This window comes from Arachis hypogaea, chromosome 14, assembly GCF_003086295.3.
Source record: "Arachis hypogaea cultivar Tifrunner chromosome 14, arahy.Tifrunner.gnm2.J5K5, whole genome shotgun sequence".
Lineage (NCBI taxonomy): Eukaryota > Viridiplantae > Streptophyta > Magnoliopsida > Fabales > Fabaceae > Arachis > Arachis hypogaea.
This window is the reverse complement of record NC_092049.1, coordinates 34,611,311-34,636,516: the sequence shown is the minus strand read 5'-3', so window position 1 is coordinate 34,636,516 and position 25,206 is coordinate 34,611,311. Positions and strand designations below refer to the sequence as shown.

The 25,206-nt window shown below is 38.5% G+C and overlaps 1 non-coding gene across 1 annotated transcript; it reads left to right on the top strand.

Moving 5' to 3' along the window:
* The first annotated feature begins 23,111 nt into the window (after nucleotides 1–23,111).
* On the top strand, nucleotides 23,112–23,215 carry LOC112745322 (small nucleolar RNA R71). Its single transcript, XR_003173257.1, has one exon. It is a non-coding gene; the product is annotated as a small nucleolar RNA R71 (small nucleolar RNA).
* The last annotated feature ends 1,991 nt before the right edge of the window (nucleotides 23,216–25,206 follow it).

Genomic DNA, 25,206 nt, shown 5'->3' with positions numbered 1-25,206 from the left:
CAGCGACGCGATCGCGCGACCCACGCGATCGCGTCACCCTTCTCCCCCCCTCATGCGATCGCGCACCCCACGCGATCGCGTCACTCCCATTTTCGTCCCAACCACGCGACCGCGTGCCCCACGCGGCCGCATGGATTCGAAAATATAACCCCCCAGCCCGCGAACCCTATCAGTCGCGAGCCCCCCACCCCCAACCTTCTTCTCCCTCTCTGCTCCCTCTCCCTCCAACCACCACCCAGCACCACCCAGCCACCACCGCCGGCCACCCAGACGCCGACACCATCCCGTACGCCGCCGCCCCAACCCCTCCCCTCCCTTCTTCTCCCTTCCTCCTCTCTCCTCCCCTCTCCACCACTGCCTCCGCGACCACCGCCCCCCACCGCCGGCCACCCAGCCGCGCCCCCTCTCTCTCCGCCACCCACCCGCACCCCCCCTCCTTCTATCACCAACCCAAAACCCTCGCCGCCACTGCCCCCATCAGCAGCCACCGCGACGCCGTGCACCACCACCACGCCGGACGCCGCCGCAGCCACCTTCTTTCCTGTTCCACCCCTTCCGCTTACCAGGTTCCGCAACACGCAACCCTTTTTATCCGTTCGTCACTTTTCTGTATTTTTTATTCCATTTATGTTCATGATTAGGATAGCTAGACTTGCATGTTGTAGTGGATTTTTAGGTTGTTAGGTAGCTTAGGCTGTGGTTAGTGGATCTAGGTCTGTTTACTTGCACTGTTCTTACTTCTGTTTTATCCTATGTGCAAATATGTTGCTGTTATAATCATGTTTCATATGCTGCTTTCTTGTATGTTGCTGCTGTTTACATTGATTTTTTATGTTTATTTTATATCTATGTACATGCAGCTTGATCTTTTTAATTCATATGAATTGATATGATTGTTGTTTATTTTCCGGAACAATCCAATTTTAGCCGGAATGCTGCCCAAATTTTTTTTAAAATTGTTTTCATTCATGTTTTGGTTTGGCATTTCTGAAATCTGTTTTACTCTGCTTTACCCAAACTATTACATGAATGCTATGGCAGACTTTCTTATCCTCTTTGATTTCCTGGTTCATAACCTGCATTTGTGATTCACTGATTCCAATCTCTGATTTCTTTATTTCTATTCGAATCAGCATCACCCTATTTTTTATTATTCGATTATGAGTACTTCTATTTTTACCCGTGAATCCTTGTTATATGGAATTTTTTTTTCTATGCCACTTCCTTTCTTAACTCACCAATTTTAATTTACTAATTTCTTTTTACCCTACTAACCCTCTTGATCTCTTTTCTGATTACTTTTACTTCCTCTAACTTTCTCACTATGGCATATTGATTTTTTCCTTTCCATTTAACATTAATTCAATCACATTTCAATTGCTCATTTTCCTTATTCTATTTCTCCCTTACCGCTTTGAGCTTCCTTTGTTTAATTGCCTATTTGCTTTCCTATTTTTTTATCCATTCCTGATTTTCTGTTTTTCAGGATGTCTGCCTCACAGAGGAAAGGCAAAGGCAAGGCTACTGGCAAGCGCAAGAGAGGAGATTCCTCCCAGTCCATCATTGCTCTAATGCACGATTCCTCATGGCGGGAGAAGAACTTCACACAGCAAGAAAAAGCTAACCAGCTGCTCCCTTCGACTGATCCTATAAAATTTGCAAACCGGTACTGTGAGCTGAAGTACCTGACTTTTGCAAACTTCAGAAATCTATACCTGGAACGTACCTTGAAGATTCCAGAAGCCCTCCAGCAGTACACTACTGAGCAAATCAAGCAAAGGGGCTGGTTCTTTCTGGAGAGACCACTAACAGAGGTCAATGCATCTTGGGTCCGGGAATTCTATTGTAACTACTACCTTACTACCCTAGATGCAGTGAACCTGAGGGAAAAGCAAATTCTAGTCACTGAGGAGGCCATAGAGACCATTCTCCAGCTCCCAGCCAAGTCCAATCAGCCAGATGGTTTTGCACAGGCTGAGGAGGACATGGGCCAGATGCGGTTTGATTGGGATGCTATGAAGGCACGGATAGCTCTCGACCCTGCTGTTCCTTTGGAGATGGGTCAGAACACCACTATGCCTAGAGGGATCAAGAGAGTATACTTGAATGATAAGGCTCGGCTATGGCATCAGATCTTGAGCAACTATGTGATGCCAAGTACTCATGAGACTAAGATCCCGGTTACCATGATCACCCTCCTCTGGTGTGTGCTGGAGGGTAAGGACCTGTACTTACCTCATTTTATCCGGCATTATATGGCCAGGGTCCACGTCTGAGGCACCCTCCCCTTTCCTTATCTGGTTACACGGCTAGGCCGTCAAGCTGATGTGCCTTGGGAGGATGCCGATGAGCGACCACCAGCAGCGGACTGCAGGAAGATCATCCCTCACAGTAGGAACTTCCTTGCTTTGGGCTACAGACCACCACCTGTCACTGCTACTGATGAGACAGCCCCTCCGTCTGCTGGACCCTCTTCGTCCAGAGCTGCCCCTGCTGCCACCACTGCACCTCCACCCGCCTCTGAGCCGGTTTATTGCCTCGTGTACCGTCTATTCCGCCAGCTTGATCAGATGGAGCACCGTAACAGGCGCCGGTATGAGAGATTGGAGCGCCGCAGCAGGCGACGCTATTCTCATCTGAAGCTGATGATCAGACAGGGCACCGACATCCCCTCTGAGCCCGACACACCATCAGAGCCATCAGAGGAGGATGAGGATGAGCACGAGGAGGAGCCTCATTCCCAGGCAGAGACTCATCAGCAGGCAGGCACCGAGCACGCTACACCACAGCAGGAGGCCCCACATCAGCTTGAGGCTGCAGATCCAGAGATCCCGATCCAGTCAGTCCCCTCTCTACAGCAGCCAGACTCTCAGCCCACCACCGCCACAGAGACCCCAGCTACCATCCCTACCAGTGATGACACTCCTTCACACCCGGCTTGATTGAGCATCGGGGACGATGCTTCATTTTGAGTGTGGGGAGGTCGCCATCTCTGGCGTTTATTTTGGTGAACCACTACATCTTTTTCTTTTATTTTGGATATTTTTCTATATTTTTTCTTTCTTTTTACTGAGTACTTATACATTGCAGCTTTATGTATTTTTTACTCTATTTTTGCATTTTGCATTCTTAGTTCATATTTTAGCCACTTAGTTTAGTTGCAATTCTAACTTATTAGTTATAGAAATTGTGGATTGACTAGTATAGTTTACCCTTTTTAGCATAAGATAACTCAGAATAGATTGAAAAGAAAAAGGAAGTAAACTAGAGACTTTAACAGAATCAAAACAACCCACACCTTGTATATATAGCATTACATGTTAGTTGACAACACTTTATCAAGGATAAACACTAGAACTTTAAAGCCATTCAATATAAGTTTTACATTGAGAATAATGGGAATTAAACCTGCATGACATACATAAGTGATAAATGATTTTTGAGCTAGAGAACACAAAGCCTGTGAGTTTTGAGCTTAATCGTATGGTTACATTCAAACCATAATTTTTATTCCTGTGTGTGTTCCGCCCTTCTTTTATATTCTGATGTTCTTTACTTTGTTTTAATCTATATGTCCGATTATAGAATGTAGATACATACCAGGAGAGTGATTGAGGCCATTACTTGATTTTAGCTCACTTATCCCAAAATAGCCTACCCTTCACATCACCCTTGTTAACCCCCTTGAGCCTTTAAATCCCCTTTTATTTTATTTAGCCACACTACTAGCCTTAAGCAGAAAAACAAAATAAAATCCCAAGTGAATCCTTGGTTAGCTTAAGATAGAAAAATTATGAATAGATTAAAATGTGGAAAACTTATTGGGAACATGGATGATAGAAATAAAAGGGTAGAGAAATCAAAAGAAATAAAATAAAATTTAGAGAAGCATGCTCATGAGAAAATCAAAGTAATTCAATTACCATGTGCATCAAAAAAAAAAAAAGAGGTTATTTTTCAGCATTCAGTAAAAGAGGATACAAAAGAATTCCTCAATGCAAAATAAAAGCAATGCACATGGAATAAAACAATAAAAAGTAAAACATGAGCATGTAAACAATAAGTGGGATAATATGGGAAAATAGGTAGAGAAGTTTTGTTTTGCTAAATATGTATGTTAGGTGAAATCTTAGTCTAATTAAGGATTCACTTATTAGCTCACTTGACCCTATACATAAATCTTTACCTTTACCTTGGCCCCATTACAACCTTAATTAAAGACCTCATGACTTTTGTATGTCTATATTCTATAATTGTTGATTGGTTAGATGAAGAACAAGGTTATAGAAAGCAAGAATAAAAAGAAGAATAAAGTGATTAACCCAATAAACACTGAGTGATTAGAGAGTAAACACAAAATCCAGTGAGGGTTCAATAGCTCATTAACATTTATCTCTGTTTAAATTATTTAATTGTCTTGCAAGTTTTTAAAATGTTTTTCTCTCCCATCTCAATCGTAAAAGAACTTTATCACTATCTAAAGTTTGGCTATATACATACATGACTCCTTGAGAATGTGGATTAACTTGGCTACATGTAAGCTTTATATATGAGTGAATAAATTAGAATTGCATGATGCATCATTCATTTAGGTAGTTGCATTTAAATTAGGTTGCATTGCATGACATTCCATCACTTTAACCTTAATTATTTACCTTGGATTTAGCATGAGGACATGCTAGTGTTTAAGTGTGGGGAGGTTGATAAACCCATATTTCATGAGTTCTTTTGTGCTTAATTTGAGTGACTTATACAATCCTTCACCTACTTATTCACATTAATTGCATGGTTTTACTTTCCCTTCCTTATTATGTGATGTAAATGAAAAACATGTTTCTTAAGCTTTAAAAATTAATTATTTTAATTACCTTTACTTCCATTCGATGCCGTGATTAGTGTGTTGAGTAGTTTCAGATTTTCTAAGGCAGAATGACTTAAAGGATGAAAAAGGAAACATACTAAAATGGAAGGAGAAAGCAAAACGGAGCTTTAAGGAAACTGGTATCCACGCGATCGCATGGACGACGCGATCACGTGCCAAGCACGAATCAGCAGCGACGCGGCCGAATGACTGACGCGACCGCGCGCCTTAAGCAGAACGCACATGACACGGTCGTGTGACCGACGCGACCGCGTGGCAAGGAAAAGCTCCAAATGACGCGACCGCGTGACCCACGCGGACGCGTGACAGAGGCCACGCACCAAAAATTACAGAATACGCCCCCAGCGAATTCTGAAGCCCTTTTTGGCCCAGATCCAAGTACAGACAGCATAGACCAGAGGTTATAAAGTGTGGAAATGCTTCCATTCAAAGAGAGCTCGCCAATTTTTAGTTTCTATGATTTAGATTTAGTTTAGAGAGAGATTCTCTCTCTCTTTTAGGATTTAGGACTTCTTCTTATTTGGGGAGTAACTCTGGATCCAGGTTTAATGTTCTTTTATTTTAGTTTTACTTTTATTTATTTATTCCAACATTTGAATTGATTATTATAATTTGATTTATGAATTATTCCATGTTACAGATCTCTATTTGAATTAATGATATTTGAGATATTTTCAGTTTATGATTGTTCTCTTTGAATTAAGTTGCCATTGCTTCCCATCTAAGGACACTTTTATTATTCCAGCAATTTTACTTTTTCCCCTTTTGGTTCTGGTTAAGAATTTAGTAACTCAACAGTTATTAAACTCAACATAATTGATAATCGTTATCTTGCTAATTGAGCTGAACCTAAGTAATCCCAACCTTTTCGTAGGAAATAAATAGGATTCAAAGGTCAATTCAATTAGTCCCTTGACTTTCCTTGCCCTGGTACAGGTTGACCAAGTGGAATTAAGATACAACTTTCATTATTGTTGAGAGGGATAGCTAAGTTGGACTTCTAATTTCCCTTATCTTGCCAAAAGTTGTTTTACAGTTATTATTTATTTTTAATTGCCATTTAATTCATTCGTCATTTAAATTACTTGCTTCTCACCTTCTAAACCCCGATTATAACCTTTATAACCAATAATAAGAACATACTTCCTCGCAGTTCCTTGAGAAGACGAGCCGAGGTTTGACTACTCGGTTAAAAATTTCTAAGGGGTTTGTTACTTGTGACACCCAAAACGTTTGTATGAAAGGACTTTTGAAGGTTTAGAAACTATACTTGCAACAAGGATTTATCCGCAAATTTCTAGACCACGCAAAAGTTCTCTCATCAGTGACCTACGAGTACGCGTAACACTTGTCACGTGACCAACTTAAAGAAAACATGGCTGGTAATTTTTGAGCTCATCCAAGTCCAAATCTAACTCATTTCTGAAGTATTTGAGGCCAAATTCAAGAAGGAACAAGGGGGAAGCAATTAGTGTAGCTTAGGAACCATGCTTTAGGTCATTTTTTAGAGAGAGAAGCTCCCTCTTCTCTCTAGAATTAGGATAGATTTAGGTTAATTTCATCTTAGATTTAGGTTTTAATCTTGTCTTGATTTAGTTTTCCTTGCAATTTCTTATTCTTACATCTTTATTCTGTTAGTTTACATTTCTAATTTCCCTTTTATGTCACTTTTATATTTACGAACTCTTGTTGATTTTGACTTTCATTTAATGCAATTTTATATTTTCATGTTTATTGATGTTGAATTGAGTTGTTATTATTGTTATCTTGCATTTGGTAGCCTTAGATTTTATTATTATTGCAATTTAATATGCTTTTCTTTTTATGCACACCAAGTGTATGATAAAATACTTGGCTTAGTTTTAGAGTAGATTTTTTAGCATTCTTGACTTGGAAAGAGAAGTTTGGTAATCTTGAGTCATTAATACCCAACTTATGTTGGTGATCTAGAGTTGTTAGTTAATTTTGTTTCCATTAATGCTACTTATGGATTGGGATTAACTAGGCCTACTTGATCTTCACCCGATATTGGAGATAACGTAATAGGCTTAACTCTTGGTAATTATTGTGTTATGATTAATGACTAGGATAGAAAACCTTGATTCTCAATCCTTGCCATGAATGCCTCTTTAGCATTTGTCATCTTTAGTTGCTTGATTTACTTTCTTGCCATTTAATTTCTCGCTTCTTTATCCGCAAACCACCCCCTTGAACCTCATAACCGATAACACGCATACCTCACTGCAATTTCTTTGAGAGATGACCTGAGATCTAATACTCTCGGTATTTTTATTGGTTTGCACTTGTGACAAACAAAATTAAACTTTGATGTGAGGATCAATTACCGGTTTGGAACTATACTTGCAACGAAGCCATTCCTTTATCAAACCGATGATTTCCCAACATCAGGTTCTGACAAGATCCTCTTAGAGTGGTTGAAGCTTCTTCACAATCTGAGATCCACTCAAAGGCCATCCCCTTCTTCATTAGGTTGAAGAAGGGTACCGCTTTTACTGCCGACGCGCCAAGGAATCGAGACAAAGCCGTCAACCTTCCCACCAGCCTTTGAACATCCTTCACACACCCAGGACTTGTCATCCAAAGAATGACATCGCACTTATCTGGGTTGGCCTCTACTCCTCTTTGTGTGATCAGGAACCCCATGAACTTCCCCGCTTCCATGGCGAACACGCACTTTAGGGGGTTCAGCCTCATGTTGTGTTTTCGAAGTGAAGCAAAAATGACTTCTAGGTCGGCTACCAAACTACTCGGTTCAGCCATTTTTAACAATATATCATCCACATAAACCTCTACTGACTTATTGATATGGTTCTTAAAGACTTTGTTCATTAATCTTTGGTAGGTCACCCCCGCATTTTTTAACCCAAATGGCATGACTTTGTAGCAATAAGTCCCTATCGGCATTATAAACACCATTTTATCTTCATTGAGTTGGTGGATTGGGATCTGGTTGTATCACGAGTAAGCATCCATGAAGCTCAGAAATTGATATCCCGCCACCACGTTGATGAGCGGGACTTTTGTGTGGTCTAGAATTCCACTAATTGAATTCTCGTTGTAAAGTATAGTTTCTAAACCAACAATAGTTTTTTCATACAAAAATTGTGTTTGTCACTAGTACAAACCCCTAAATTTATAAACCAAAGTATTGGAACCTCGGGTCGTTCTCCCTAGGAATTACAATAAAGTGCCTTGTTATTGGTTATGGAGCATGTTTTGGGGTTTTTGAGATATTAGACATGAAGGTAAATGGCAATAAAATTAAAATAACAACTAGAAAGCTCTTGACAAGGAATGAGAATAAGAAGTCCTATCCTAGTTGTCCTCCTCAATTGTGACCACAATTATCCATTGCTACCACTTAGTTAACCTCTAACCATGGAGGAAGGTCAAGTGGATGAATTAATTTGATTCCACAAGTCCTAGCCAACTCCCAAGGGAAAGACTAGCTTTAATGGTATCCAAATCAATTAGCAACGTCTAATTATCAATCAACACGGGAATTAGATAACTCAAGCGTCACTAATTACTCTACCAAAGCCAAGAACACTAAAATCTACACTAAAATCCAACCAAGCATTTTATCAAACACTTGGAAGGCATAAAAGAAAAACATAGTAAATTGCAAGGAATGTAAATCTACACTACTCAATTGTAAGTAATTAAACAACAACAAAATCAAATCAACAATAAAGGAACATGAATCATAAATTGCATTGAATTGAAAATAGAAGAACAAAAATACATCAACATAAAAGTAGAGAATTACATGAATTGAATGCAAAACTAGAAAGAAGAGATATAGAAGAAGAATTATTGCAAAAGGAAGAGTAAATCAAAGCATGAATTAAACCTAGATCTAAGATGAAAATATCCTAAGAACCCTAATTCTAGAGAGAAGAGGGAGATTCTCTCTCTAGAAACTAAACTACATGATGCTACACTACTAACAATTACTCCCCCTTTATCCAAGCTTGAATTCTGTATGAAATAGCATTATAAATGAGTTGGGTTGGGCCCAAAGTGCTTCAAAAATCACTGGGGGTGATTTTACTTTAGTGGGCCACGGGCAGCATCGGCGGGCACGCGTACATGGCGCGTGCGCGCCCCTGAACGTGAAGTAACATATGGTAAATTTTATATCATTTCGAAGCCCCGGATGTTAGCTTTCCAACGCAACTAGAACCACCTCATTTGGACTTCTGTAGCTCAAGTTATGGTCGATTGAGTGCGAAGAGGTCAGACTTGACAACTTTACGGTTCCTTCATTTCTTCATGAGTTCTCCCACTTTGCGTGCTTTCTCCTCACTTCTTCCATCCAATACTTGCCCTATGAACCTGAAATCACTCAACAAATACATCAAGGCATCGAATGAAATTAAAGTGAATTGAATTTATCTATTTTAAGGCCTAAAAAGCATGTTTTCACATTTAAGCACAAATCAAGGGAGAATTGCAAAACCATGCTATTTCATTGAATAAATGTGGGAAAAGGTGATAAAATCCCCCAAATTAAGCACAAGATAAACCACAAAATTGGGGTTTATCAAATCTCCCCACACTTAAACTAAGCATGTCCTCATGCTAAAATCAAGAAAGAAGCAAAGGGACATCAACATTTCTTCAATGCAAACTAACTACATGCAACCTATCTATATGCAATCTATCTACATGAATGCATCCACTTAGTCAAAATAAATCAATTTCCAAGAATACATATACAAACACAAGGGCTAAGGCAATAGCAATCACTCAACCCACAATTGAATTGAATTATTAAAAAGATTTTACAAACTTGCAAGAAAATAGATGATCATGGGTGGAAACATGTAATTGAGCAATCGAACCCTCACCGGATGTGTATCCACTCTAGTCGCTCAAGTGTATAGGGTTGATTCACTCAATTCTCCCCTAATCATGCTTTCCAAGATTTGTTTTTCATCTAACAATCAACAATTACTTTATGCATGCATACAAATATCATGAGGGCTTTCCCATAGGTTGTAATGGGGCTAGGTTCAAGGTAGGATGCATATGGTCAAGTGAGCTTGAAATTCGAATCTTTGATTAACTTAAACTTCCCACCTAACCTATGACAACCTATACAATTCTAAACAAACCTAACTACCCATTCTTCACTTTTTCACACACTCATGCATTCTCTTTTTTATCACCACATATATGCATTGACTTTTATTGAACCTTGCTTTGGGGCATTTTGTCCCCTTTTATTGTAATTCTTTGTCTTTCTTTTTCTATTTCTATTATTTATTTTCTCTTTTTTTCTTTTTTTAATTATTTTTTCATTAAATTTTTTTTTCTTTTCAAACTGAAATATATATACAAGAACATCAATGCATATGGTTTACACATGATTAATACATGAGTATGTACCCAATTCCCAAGATTCTCAACACATACAAAAACACACTTTTATCTCTACCCAATGTTCCCAACTCTCCCAAAATCAAATAATAAACACTCTCACTAGTCTAAGCTAATCAAAGATCCAAATTAAGAGATATTTATTGATTTTCACTTAGGCTTGTAATGTGCTACAATTAAGAACAAATGGGTTAAGCATAGGCTCAAATTGGTTATCAATGGAAGATAAAAGGTAGGCTCATTTGAGTAAGTGAGCTATTTGAACAATGGCCTCAATCATATAAATGCATGTATACACAAAATAATGGACATATAGAATTAAACAAATCAAAGATTACAATCATAAGAAGAGAATAATGCACACAAGAATGAAAATAAGTGGTTATATATGATGTAACCACACAATTAGGCTCAAATCTCACATGCTTGTGTTCTTAGCTCGAAAATCATGTTCCACAAAGTATATAATTCAAGCAAGTTCCAAATTTTTTTTTCAATCAATTGGGGTGCCCTCTAGATAAAATCCTTGGAAAATATCATGATTTTGACTAAGCTTATTATATACATATGCAAAATGAGAAAATGCAACTAAGAATCCTAAAATGAAATGTAAAAGTGTTGGGATTAAAAATTTGTCACCCAAAGACGCCGAATGGTCGGACGACCTCCCCACACTTAAAAGTTTGCACCGTCCTCGGTGCATCCAAAGATGAACAAGGGGGTACGGCGACTTTCCTAGTTGCTACCTTCAGTTGGTAGGTCAATCGATGCTGCATGTTCTTCTCCCACTTCTATTTTTGCTTATGATGATTCATCCTAAACATAGAAAACAGGAGATTGAGTGAGTGAATTGGTGTGACAATAATGAAAAATAAGTGTGTGGGTCCTAACTTGCATGCGGTTTAGAACTCACACCCTAGTATTTAAAAATTATGTCACAATTATACAAAAGAAAACATGCACTTCACTCATTATAGTGTGCTTGAGATACTTTAAAAGACTTGTAGGTTGAATCAACCACACAAGTAGTGAAGAGGCATGAAAGCATTCAAGCAAAAATCAAGCAATTGTGAAATTGGATAATGCATGGACATTGATTGATGTATAGGTAGACTTAGTGAACAAAATGGTATATGAAACTCACGCAACAATCAATGACACATATTAAAATTGTTGCAACACCTAAGTGACATAGAAATGGAACACATGGATTCTATGGAACTTAGGAAAAGGGATATAAAAATCAACCACATAGCAAGCATGGCCCACAAAGCTTTACAAAGCTAAAAAATATGTCACTAGGTAAGCTTTGATCCAATTTCACAATTCCATAATCTCAATGCATGAAATAGGTGATGGTCACTTAGAACAAGCATCCAAAAAATGCATTGATAATATACAATTGCCTAACAATGGATGATGAATGCATGGTGGCCAAAACATGCAATTCAAAGAGTTAAGATGCGTGAAGGCAATGTAACAAGTACTTGGTATTCACAAATGTTCAACATGAAAATTTAAAACCAAGTAATAAATTGTAACCTCGACAAAGGAATCCAAAAATGACAATAACAATAATGATGTTAAACTAACATCCTATTAGTAATAAGCAGCAGCAAATGGTAAACAAGATTAGTAATCCAACACTTATAATGGAAAAAAAAAATTAAACTAACTAACTAAGTAAAAGAAATGGTGTTATATGATGCTTGGTAATATTGGATGAGGAGTAGGAGAAGAGGAGGAGAAAGGAGGGAGAAAGAAATGGAAAGAGGAGAAGAAAAGAAGTGTATTGAAAGAAGGGCATCCGCGCGTACGCGTGGATGGCACGCGCACGCAGATGGTGGTGCAATGGAAGCGGCGCGTACGCGTACATGGCGCGTCCGCGTCGATGGCTTATTCGAGAGGGGCGCGTACGCGCAAGGTACGCGTGCGTGTGCTTTGGGCACAAAGTTGGCACACTTCAGGCACAACTCTCGGGTGAATGTATGGAGAGGAAAAAAACTCAATCCACACGTCCGCGCACATGGCGCGTGCGCGTGGATGGCCGAAATTGCTTGATTCACATGTACGCGTGAAGTGCGCATGCGCGTGGATAGTGCTCTATTTTTCAAAATTTTTCTATGTTTTTGCACCAAACCAAGCATTCTAAACCTCCAAACAACTACCAAAATATTATAAAACCTTATTTGGTCTACTAGACTCCCAAATAAACTCAACTAAGTAATCAAAACATGAAATTAAACCTAAATTACCAATATTTACAAAGAGGAAAAGGGAAAGTTGTTACCATGGTGGGGTGTCTCCCACCTAGCACTTTTGTTTATTGTCCTTAAGTTGGACTTATGGGGAACTCCTCTCAAGGTGGCTTGTGCTTGAAGCCATCTTAGAACATCCACCAATGCTTGGTTCTCCATTGTGCCTCGAGATTCCTTATCATTTGCACCAAGTGTTGATGGAGTTCTTCACAAGTTTGAGGCTCCCAAAATTGATTTTCTCCTTGTAATCCGAGGTTCCACACTTTGTTTTCACACCCGTCTTGAAGTTGACTCTCATTATTAGCCCATCCGGGTGGTGAACAAGGTGAATTCTCTATAAAGTGACCAACAATCCTTCTAGACCCATCTAGGTGAGCACTACTCCAACCTTTATATCTCATGTTTGATGCATCAACCATAATGAGCCTTGATTTGCAACGCCAACCACGAAACATCTTTCTTTTACGCTTCATCCCACAAAGCATCCTAAGTTGGCCATCCGTTTCTAGCAAACCATATTCAAGTGGGATAATAAAGCTAATAGAAATGAGTTTCACCCACTCAAATGAAGGTGTAGATGGCAGCCTAGGCAAAGGTGATTCCAAGGGTCTTGACAAAGCGCATTCAATTCCCATCCTCCTTTTCCTGAGGACTTCCACCTCTTTACAATATCTCTTAATTTCAATCATTTGTTCAACAATTTTATCTAAACCTTTTCCCTTACTCAAATCATAAATGGAAAGACGAGAGAGATTTACCTCCACATTGCTTTCAAATCTAATGGGGGAAGGTTCTTCATGTTTAAAAGATTCTTCACCACTAAGACTTGGTGCTTGATCTTCCTCACCAAGGGAACTCAATTCTTGCTCTATCCCATCCAAGTCTTCATATAGAATATGCCTTGGAAAGTGTGCACTTCCCTCCCTAGCATCAATTTCAATCATCTTGGAGGGGTTTTCTTCAACTCTATGTTCCCATGGAGGCTCCGCATCTCCTAAGTCTTCAACCACTTCTTCCTCTTCTTCAATAATCTCTACCTCCTCCTCTTGTTTCATTTCTTGCTTTAACTCCTCTTCTTCACCTTGGAGCTTCAAGTTCACTCCCTCACTAAGCTCCTTCATTGCTTCTCCACATTTCACAATGGAAGTGCCTTGATCGCATAGGCTTAGGCGGAATGAGACTATGTTGCCAATGGCTTCTACCATGATAGCCGTTTTTGCTCTTAACTTCTCAAATTTCTTTTCATCCTCCTCGTGTTGCCTTAAGATATGAGATTCAAGATCCCTTAATTCTAGCATAAAGGCTTCATCGGGAGGTGATGGTGGAAGAGATGGTTCATTGTTTGAGGGAAAGGTATTATAGTCGAAAGGTGGTTCTTTTAGGTAGAGTTGTGGTGGTTCAATATTTCCCATTCTTTCCATTTGTTGCACAATACACTCCATGGTTGCTTGAAATTGATCTAATGCCTCCTTGAAACGATCCCTTGACTCTTGTTCCTCTTGGATAGTATGATTAGGATCATATGGCTCTTGGATCGAAGGACATGAGTATTCTTCCATGGGAGGTTGTGGTGAAAAGTAGAATTTATCTTGTGGTTGAAAATTTGCATGCATTGGAGGTGGTTCATCTTGGTAATAGTATAGAGGGGGTGGCTCTTGAAAATATTGATGTTGGAGTGGTGGTGGCTCTATGTGTGGTTCATATGGCTCATATGATTGTTGGTAGGATGGATATCGATTAGGGTCATATGAAGATGGTTGGTGAAAAGTGACTTGTGAGTATGGTTGATGACTATGTTGAGGATATGGCTCATAGGTGTATGGTGGTGGTTCTTGGAAGTCACAAGGGGATTCACCATAACCATTGGATTGGTATGCATCATAGAATGGCTCTTCTTCATAGTGCATTGGTGGAGGTTGTTGCCAAGAGGATTATCCCATCCTTGATGCACATCTTCACTGAAGTTCCCATTTCCTACAACATAGTTGTAATCACACTCATAGCCAAAGTGAGAATTCATAGTGAAAAGTGAAAATAAGAAACAAAAGCTAACAAAAAATAATGAAACAAAGTCCTAAGACTAGCAAACACTAACAAGCAATCCAAGAATCAAGCTATTCACAATATTCACATATATATAATAACCAATAACATAACACCATTGCAATCCTCTTGGCAACGGCGCCATTTTGATGAGCGGGACTTTTGTGTGGTCTAGAATTCCACTAATTGAATTCTCGTTGTAAAGTATAGTTTTTAAACCAACAATAGTCCTTTCATACAAAAATTGTGTTTGTCACTAGTATAAACCCCTAAATTTATAAAGCGAAGTATTGGAACCTCAGGTCGTTCTCCCTAGGAATTACAATAAAGTGCCTTGTTATTGGTTATGGAGCATGTTTTGGGATTTTTGAGATATTAGACATGAAAGGTAAATGGCAATAAAATTAAAATAACAACTAGAAAGCTCTTGACAAGAAATGAGAATTAGAAGTTCTATCCCAGTTATCCTCCTCAATTGTGACCACAATTATCCATTGCTACCACTTAGTTAACCTCTAACCATGGAGGAAAGTCAAGTGGATGAATTAATTTGATTCCACAAGTTCTAGCCAACTCCCAAGGGAAAGACTAGCTTTAGTGGTATCCAAATCAATTAGAACACTAAAATCCAACCAAGCATGTTATCAAACACTTGGAAGGCATAAAATAAAAACATAGTAAATTGCAAGGAATGTAAATCTACACTACTCAATTGCAAGTAATTAAACAACAACAAAATCAAATCAACAATAAAGGAACATTAATCATAAATTGCATTGAATTGAAAATAGAAGAACAAAAATGCATCAATATAAAAGTAGAGAATTACATGAATTGAATGCAAAACTAGAAAGAAGAGATATAGAAGAAGAAGTATTGCAAAAGGAAGAGTAAATCAAAGCATGAATTAAACCTAGATCTAAGATGAAAATATCCTAAGAACCCTAATTCTAGAGAGAAGAGGGAGCTTCTCTCTCTAGAAACTAAACTACATGATGCTACACTACTAACAATTACTCCTCATTTACCCAAGCTTGAATTCTGCATGAAATAGCATTATAAATGAGTTGGGTTGGGCCCAAAGTGCTTCAAAAATCACTGGGGGCGATTTTACTTTAGTGGGCCACGAGCAACATCGGTGTGCACGCATACATGGCACGTGTGCGCCCCTGAACGCGAAATAACATATGGCAAATTTTATATCATTTCGAAGCCCCGGATGTTAGCTTTCTAATGCAACTAGAACCGCTTTATTTGGACCTCTGTAGCTCAAGTTATGGTCAATTGAGTGCGAAGAGGTCGGACTTGACAGCTTTATGGTTCCTTTATTTCTTCATGAGTTCTCCCACTTTACATGCTTTTCTCCTCACTTCTTCCATCCAATACTTGCCCTATGAACCTGAAATCACTCAAAAAATATATCAAGGCATCGAATGGAATTAAAGTGAATTGAATTTAGCTATTTTAAGGCCTAAAAAGCATGTTTTCACATTTAAGCACAAATCAAGGGAGAATTACAAAACCATGCTATTTCATTGAATAAATGTGGGAAAAAGTGATAAAATCCCCCAAATTAAGCACAAGATAAACCACAAAATTGGAATTTATCACACATCTTTTAAGGCGTCGATTTAGGTAGAGGGAATGAAACTTTGGGACATGTCTTATTGAGATCTGAATAGTCAATGCAGATCCTCCATTTTTCATTTGCGTTCTTTACAAGTACCACATTCGAAAGCCACGTTGAGTAATCTAGTTCCCTAATGAAATTGGCTTCCAACAAGCTAGTCGTCTGCTTGGCTACCTCATCGGCTCTTTTTGGCGATATTTTCCTCCTACGTTACGCAACTGGTTTGGCTTCTGGCTTCACGGCTAGGCGGTGTGACATAAAGTCGGGGTCTACTCCCGGCATATTGGCAGGAGTCCAAGCAAAGAGGTCTTCGTTTGTTATGATAGCTTCCATGAGGGGTTCCTTCGATTCATACGGGAGGTTTCAGATTACAAATGTGAACTTATCCTCCGTGTACCCTACTCGGAATTTTTCTAAATCTCCTTGAGGCTCTGGCCTCGGCTTCTCATCAACCTTCGCATCCAAATCCACCAGGAATACCCCGGGTGCCTCCTTCGATTTCTTTCTGAGTGATAGGTTGGCGTTGTGGTATGGGAAATCGTGATTCACACTTTTCACATCTCTGCACAACTAACCAGCAAGTGCACTGGGTCCTCCAAGTAATAAACCTTACGTGAGTAAGGGTCGATCCCACGGAGATTGTTGGCTTGAAGCAAGCTATGGTCATCTTGTAAATCTCAGTCAGGTGGATTCAAATGGTAATGAGGGTTTGATAATTAAAAGATAAATAAAACAGAAAATAAGATAAAGGTACTTATGTAATTCATTGGTGGGAATTTCAAATAAGCGTCTGAAGATGCTTTGTTGTTTCTGAACATCTGCTTTCCTATTGTCTTCTTCCAACCATGCATACTCCCTTCCATGGCAAGCTGTAGGATCCTCTCAGTGAAAATGGTCCTCTACGGTTTCTGCACGGCTAATCAACTGTTGGATTTCTCGTCTCGGATGAAAAATACCAGGTACAGCTACCGCATGGCTAATCATCTGTCGGTTCCCGCTAGCGTCGGAATAGGATCCATTAATCCTTTTGCACACTGTCACTACGCCCAACATTCGCAGGTTTGAAGCGCGTCACAGTCATCCCTTCCCAGATCCTACTCGGAATACCACAGACAAGGTTTAGACTTTTCGGATCCCAGGAATGCTGCCAATTGTTCTAGCCTATACCACGAAGATACTAATCTCACGGACTCGGTCCATGTATTAGATACCCAAGAGAATATACTCCAGCTGTCGTCCAATGACTACGTTGAACATCATGTAGACCGCTTGTGGTTGTCAGGCACACGAATCTTGGCTAAGCGAGTAACAAAGATTGGGTGATTATCACGGGTCACCCCTTCATTCTGACTTAACTGAATTAAGTACGAGAGTATATCTTGGAGAAGAAGTAGGCATGAATTGAATAGAAAACAGTAGTAATTGCATTAATTCATGAAGAACAGCAGAGCTCCACACCTTAATCTATGGGGTGTAGAAACTCCACCGTATAAAATACATAAGTGAAAGAGGTCTAGGCAAGGCCGTGAGGCCAGCCTCCAAACGTGAACAATGGTCTATGATAGCATAAAGTATCCGAATACAACAGTAAAAAGTGTTATTTATACTAAACTAGTTACTAGGGTTTACAGAAAATAAGTAACTAAGTGCAGATAGTGCAGAAATCCACTTCCGGGGCCCACTTGGTGTGTGCTTGGGCTTAGCATTGAGCTTTACACGTGCATAGGCTATTCCTGGAGTTAAATGCCAGCTTGAGTGCCAGTTTGGGCGTTTAACTCCAATTCTGGTGCTAGTTTGGGCATTTTACGCCAGAAAGTTTTAGGCTGGCTTTGAGCGCCAGTTTGGGCCATTAAATCTCGAGCAAAGTATGGACTATTTTATATGGATGGAAAGCCCAAGATGTCTACTTTCTAAATCAATAGAGAGCGTGCCAATTGAGTTTCTGTAGCTCTAGAAAATTCACTTCGAGTGCAGGAGGGTCTGAATCCAACAGCATCTGCAGTCCTTTTTCAGCCTCTGAATCAGATTTTTGCTCAGGTTCCTCAATTTCAGCCAGAAAATACCTGAAATTATAGAAAAATACACAAACTCATAGTAAAGTCCAGAAATGTGATTTTTGAATAAAAACTAATAAAAATATAATAAAAAGTAACTAAAACATGCTAAAAACTATGTTAAAACAATGCCAAAAAGGGTATAAATTATCCGCTCATCACAACACTAAACTTAAATTGTTACTTGTCCCCAAGCAACTAAAAACAAAATAGGATAAAAAGAAGAGAATATACAATGAATTCCAAACTTATCAATGAACTTAGTTCCAATTAGATGAGCGGGGCTAGTAGCCTTTTTGCTTCTGAACAGTTTTGGCATCTCACTTTATCCTTTGAAGTTCAGAATGATTGGTATCCATAGGAACTTAGAATTCAGATAGTGTTATTAATTCTCTTAGTTTAGTATGTTGATTCTTGAACACAACTACTTTATGAGTCTTGGCCGTGATCCTAAGCATTTTGTTTTCCAGTATTACTACCGGATACATAAATGCCACAGACATATAACTGGGTGAACATTTTCAGATTGTGACTCAGCTTTGCTAGAGTCCCCAATTAGAGGTGCCCAGAGCTCTTAAGCACACTCTTTTTGCTTTGGACCACGACTTTAACCGCTCAGTCTCAAGCTTTTCACTTGACACATTCACGCCACAAGCACATGGTTAGGGACAGCTTAATTTAGCCGCTTAGGCCAGGATTTTATTCCTTTGGGCGCTCCTATCCGTTAATGCTCAAAGCCTTGGATCCTTTTTACCCTTGCCTTTTGGTTTAAAGGGTTATTGGCTTTTTTTGCTTGTTTTTTTATTTTTCTTTTTTTTTCGCCATTTTTTTTTCTCTTTTTTTTTCGCAAGCTTTGTGTTCACTGCTTTTTCTTGCTTCAAGAATCAATTTTATGATTTTTCATATTATTAATAATATTTTTCCTTTTTCATTATTCTTTCAAGAGCCAATAATTTTAATATTCATAAACAATAAATTCAAAAATATGCACTGTTCAAGCATTCATTCAGAAAACAAAAAGTATTACCACCACATCAAAATAATTAAACTAATTTCAAGATAGAATTCGAAATCATGCACTTCTTGTTCTTTTGTAAATAAAAACATTTTTCATTTAAAAAAGGTGAAGGATTCATAGGACATTCATAGCTTTAAGACATGGACACTAGACACTAATGATCATGTAATAAAGACACAAATATAGACAAAACATAAAGCATATAATTCGAAAAACAGGAAAATAAGAACAAGAAAATTAAAGAACGGGTCCACCTTAGTGATGGCGGCTAGTTCTTCCTCTTGAAGATCTTATGGAGTGCTTGAGCTCCTCTATGTCTCTTCCTTGCCTTTGTTGCTCCTCCCTCATGGCTCTTTGGTCTTCTCTGATTTCATGGAGGATGATGGAATGCTCTCGGTGCTCCATCCTTAGTTGCCCCATGTTGAAACTCAATTCTCCTAAGGACGTGTTGATTTGCTCCCAATAATTGTGTGGAGGAAACTGCATCCCTTGAGGCATCTTAGGGATTTTTTGATGAGAAATTTCCTCATGCTCTTGTTGAGGTCCATGGGTGGGCTCTCTTGTTTGCTCCATCCTCTTCTTACTGATGGACTTGTCCTCATCAATGAGATGAGGGAAGGCTAACCTTGCCAAAGTAGAGGATTTGTCTGCCACCTTGTAGAGTTCTAGGGATATGATCTCATGAACTTCTACTTCCTCTCCAATCATGATACTATGGATCATGATAGCCCGGTCTATTGTAACTTCAGATCGGTTGCTAGTGGGAATGATAGAGCGTTGGATGAACTCCAACCATCCCCTAGCCACGGGTTTGAGGTCAAGCCTTCTTAGTTGAACCGGCTTGCCTCTTGAGTCTCTCTTCCATTGAGCTCCTTCCACACAAATATTCCTAAGGACTTGGTCTAACCTTTGATCAAAGTTGACCTTTCTAGTGAAAGGGTGAGGATCTCCTTGCATCAATGGCAAGTTGAATGCCAACCTCACATTTTCCGGACTGAAATCCAAGTAATTTTCCCGAACCATTGTGAGCCAATTCTTTGGGTTCGGGTTCATACTTTGATCATGGTTCTTAGTGATCCATGCATTAGCATAGAACTCTTGAACTATTAAGATTCTGACTTATTGAATGGGGTTGGTGAGAGTTTTCCAACCTCTTCTTTGAATCTCATGTCGGATCTCTGGATATTCACTCTTTTTGAGCTTGAAGGGGACCTTGGGGATCACCTTTTTCTTGGCCACAACTTTATAGAAGTGGTCTTGATGGACCTTTGAGATGAATCTCTCCATCTCCCATGACTCGAAGGTGGAAGCAATTGCCTTCCTTTTCCTCTTTCTAGAGGTTTCTCCGGCCTTAAGTGCCATTAGTGGTTATGGAAAAACTAAAAAGCAGAGCTTTTCCCACACCAAACTTAGAAGGTTTTCTCGTCCTCGAGCAAAAGAAGAAATGGAGGAGATGGAGGGTAGTAGTGGTTTCGGCCAAGGGGGTAGTAGTGTGTATGATATGTGAAATTGAAGGTAGTGAAGAGGGGTATTTATAGGGTAGGGGAGAGAAATGGTTTGAATTTGAATGGTGAGGTAGGTGGGGTTTATGATGGATGGATGTGAGTGGTGAAGAGAATATGTGGGAGAGGTATTGATGGGATTGATCAAGGGTATTTGGAAAAGAGTGTTATGGAAAGGTGTGAAGAGGAGAGAAGAAGAGGTGAGATAGTGGGGATCCTGTGGGGTCCACAGATCCTAAGGTGTCAAGGAATTCTACTCCCTGCACTATTCTGGCGTTAAACGCCAGTTCTGCTACCTTTCCTGGCTTTAAACGCCAGTCTGCTGCCTCTTTCTGGCGTTTAACGCCAGCCAGACACTCATTTATGGCGTTAAACGCCAGTCTGTCTGCCATTTCTGGCGTTTAACGCCAGGCTGGGCGTTAAACGCCCATTCTGCTATCCTTACTGGCGTTTAAACACCAGTAAGCTTGTCCTCTAGGGTGTGCTATTTTTGATGCTGTTTTTCATTTTGCTTTAATTCTGCAGCTATTTTTATGACTTCACATGATCATCAACCTAAAGAAAACATAAAATAACAATGGAAAACAAATGTTTATAAAATTAAATATTATTAAATAACATTGGGTTGCCTCCCAAGAAGAGCTTCTTTAATGTCAATAGCTTGACAGTGAGCTCTTAGAGATCCTCACAGAGACTCAGAGCTTGATGATGGCCTCCTAACACCAAACTTAGAAGTTGAGTGTGGGGGCTCTGTTTGACTCTGTATTGAGAGAAGCTTTTCATGCTTTCTCTCCATGGTTACAGAAGAAGATCTTTGAGCTTTAAACGCAAGGTAGTCCTCATTCAATTAAAGGACTAACTCTCCTCTGTCCACATCAATCACAGCTCTTGCTGTGGTTAGAAAGGGTCTTCCAAGGATGATGGATTCATCTTCATCCTTCCCAGTGTCTAGGATTATGAAGTCAGTAGGGATGTACAGGCCTTCAACCTTCACTAAGACATCCTCTACAACTCCATAAGCCTGTTTCCTTAATTTATCTGCCAATTCTAATGAGAATTTAGCAGCTTGTACCTCAAAGATCCCTAGTTTTTCCATTACAGAGAGTGGCATGAGGTTTATACTTGAACCAAGGTCACACAGAGCCTTCTTAAAGGTCATGGTGCCTATGGTACAAGGTATTAAGAACTTTCCAGGATCCTGTTTCTTCTGAGGTAATTTCAGTTGAACCAGATCATTTAGTTCATTGATGAGCAATGGAGGTTCATCCTCCCAAGTCTCATTACCAAATAACTTAGCATTTAGCTTCATGATTGCTCCTAGATATTGAACAACTTGCTCTTCAATAATATCTTCATCCTCTTTAGAGGAAGAATACTCATCAGAGCTCATGAATGGCAACAGTAAGTTCAGTAGAATCTCTATGGTCTCTGTATGAGCCTCAGATTCCTTTGGTTCCTCATTAGGGAACTCCTTGGTGGCCAGTGGACGTCCATTGAGGTCTTCCTCACTGGAAATCACTGCCTTTTCCTCTTCCCTAGGTTTGGCCATGTTGGTTATATTGATGGCCTTGCACTCTCTTTTTGGATTCTCTTCTGTATTGCTTGGGAGAGTACTAAGAGGAGTTTCAGTAACTCTTTTACTCAGTTGACCCACTTGTGCCTCCAAATTTCTAATGGAGGACCTTGTTTCAGTCATGAAACTGAGTGTGGTCTTAGATAGATCAAAGACTATGGTTGCTAAGTCAGAGAGGCTCTGCTTAGAATTCTCTATCTGTTGCTCAGAGGATGATGAAAAAGGCTTGCTATTGCCAAACCTATTTCTCCCACCATTATTATTGAAGCCTTGATGAGGCTTCTGCTGATCTTTCCATGAGAAATTAGGATGATTTATCCATGAAGGATTGTAGGTGTTTCCATAGGATTCTCCCATGTAATTCACCTCTTCCATTGCAGAATTTTCAGGGTCATAAGCTTCTCCTTTAGGGGAGGCTTCTTTAGTACTGCCAGATGCAGCTTGCATTCCAGTCAGATTCTAAGAAATCATATTGACTTGCTGAGTCAATATTTTGTTCTGAGCCAATATTGCATTCAGAGTATCAATCTCAAGAACTCCTTTCTTCTGAGTCATCCCATTATTCACAGAATTTCTTTCAGAAGTGTACATGAACTGGTTATTTGCAACCATTTCAATGAGTTCCTGGGCTTCTGCAGGTGTTTTCTTCAGATTGAGGGATCCACCAGCAGAGTGGTCCAATGACATCTTGGACAATTCAGACAGACCATCATAGAATATACATAAGTTGCTCCATTCTGAATGTATGTTAGAAGGACACCTTCTGATCAATTGCTTGTATCTTTCCCAAGCTTCATAGAGGGATTCACCTTTCTTCTGTCTGAAGGTTTAGACTTCCACTCTAAGCTTGCTCAACTTTTGAGGTGGAAAGAATTTGGCCAAGAAAGCATTAACCAGCTTTTTCCAAGAGTTCAGGCTCTCTTTAGGTTGTGAGTCCAACCATATTATGGCTCTATCTCTTACAGAAAAGGGGAAAAGCATAAGTCTGTAGACCTCAAGATTAACCCTATTGGTCTTAACAGTATCACAGATTTGCAAGAACTCAGCTAAGAACTGATGAGGATCTTCCAATAGAAGTCCATGAAACTTGCAATTCTGCTGTATTAGAGAAACTAATTGAGGTTTAAGCTCAAAGTTGTTTGCTCCAATTGCAGGAATTGAGATGCTTCTTCCATAGAAGTCAGAAGTTGGTGTAGTAAAGTCACCAAGCACCTTTCTTGCATCTCTACCATTGTTATTATTTTTGGCTGCCATAACTACTTCTTTTTCGAAAATTTCTGTTAGGTCCTGTCCAGAGTGTTGTGCTTTAGTTTCTCTTAGCTTCCTCTTTAGAGTCCTTTCAGGTTTAGGATCAGTTTCAACAAGAATGTCTTTATCCCTGTTTCTGATCATATGAAAAAAGAAGAGAACAGAAAAGAAGAAGAATCCTCTATGTCATAGTATAGAGATTTCTTTATGTGAGTAGAAGAATAGAAGAATGAAGTAGAGAAAGAATAAAAAGAATTCGAACATAGAGAGAGGGAGAGGGTTCGAATTATGAGAAGAAGAGAAGTGTTAGTAAATAAATAAAATAAATAGAAAGAGATGAGAGGGAGAAAGTATTCGAATATTAATTTAAAAGAAAAGAAAAATATTTTTGTTTTTATTTTAATTATTAGTTAGTATTTGAAAATATTAAAAGAAATAAAATAAAATTAGAATTTGAAACAATTAGTTAATAAAAAGGAATTTTGAAAAAAAATGGTTAGTGGTTTTCGAAAATTAGAGAGAGAGAAAGGTAGTTAGGGAGTTTTGAAAAAGATATGATTGGAATAGAAAACTTTTTAAAATCAAACAAAAAGTCAAGTAGTTAATTGAAAAAGATTTGAAAATAAATTTTAAAAAGATAAGAAGTTAGAAAAAGATTTTGAAATTAAATTTTGAAAAAGATATGATTGAAATTTATTTGAAAAAGATTTGAAAAAGAAATTAAAAAGATTTGATTTTGAAAATTAAAGTTGATTACTTGACTAACAAGAAACTAAAAGATATGATTCTAGAGTTTAAAGATTGATCCTTTCTTAATAGGCAAGTAACAACTTGAAACTTTTTTTTTAATCTAAACATTAATTGTTAGCATTAATTTCGAAAATATGAAATAAAAATAAGAAAAAGATTTTGAAAATCAATTTTAAAATTTTCGAAAAATATGAAGGAAAAATAAAAAAGATTTGATTTTGAAAAGATTTGAAAAGATAGAATTTTTTTTTTTAATTTGAAATTTTGACTTGACTAACAAGAAACAACTAAAATTTAAAACTTTTTGACTAAATCAACCCAAAATTTCGAATTTTATGAGTAAAATAAGGGAAAGATATTATTTTTTATTTTTGAATTTTTAATAAGGAGAGAGAAAAAGAAAAGATATCATTTTGTTGTTTTTCTCTTTTTTCATTGAATAGCAAAAATGAAACAAAACATAAAAATTTAAGATCAAAACACATAATGCATGCAAGAACACTTTGAATGTCAAGATGAACACCAAGAACACTTTGAAGATCATAATGAACATCAAGAACATATTTTTGAAAACTTTTAGGAAAAGAAAGACATGCAAGACACCAAACTTAAAAATTTTTAATGTTTAGACACTAATAATTCGAAAATGCATATGAAAAACAAGAAAAGACACAAAACAAGAAAATTTAAAGATCAAACAAGGAAAATCATCAAGAACAACTTGAAGATCATGAAGAACATAATGCATATATTTTTCGAAATTTTAAGATAATTAAAACATGCAATGGACACCAAACTTAAAATTTGACACTAGACTCAAACAAGAAACACAAAATTTTTTT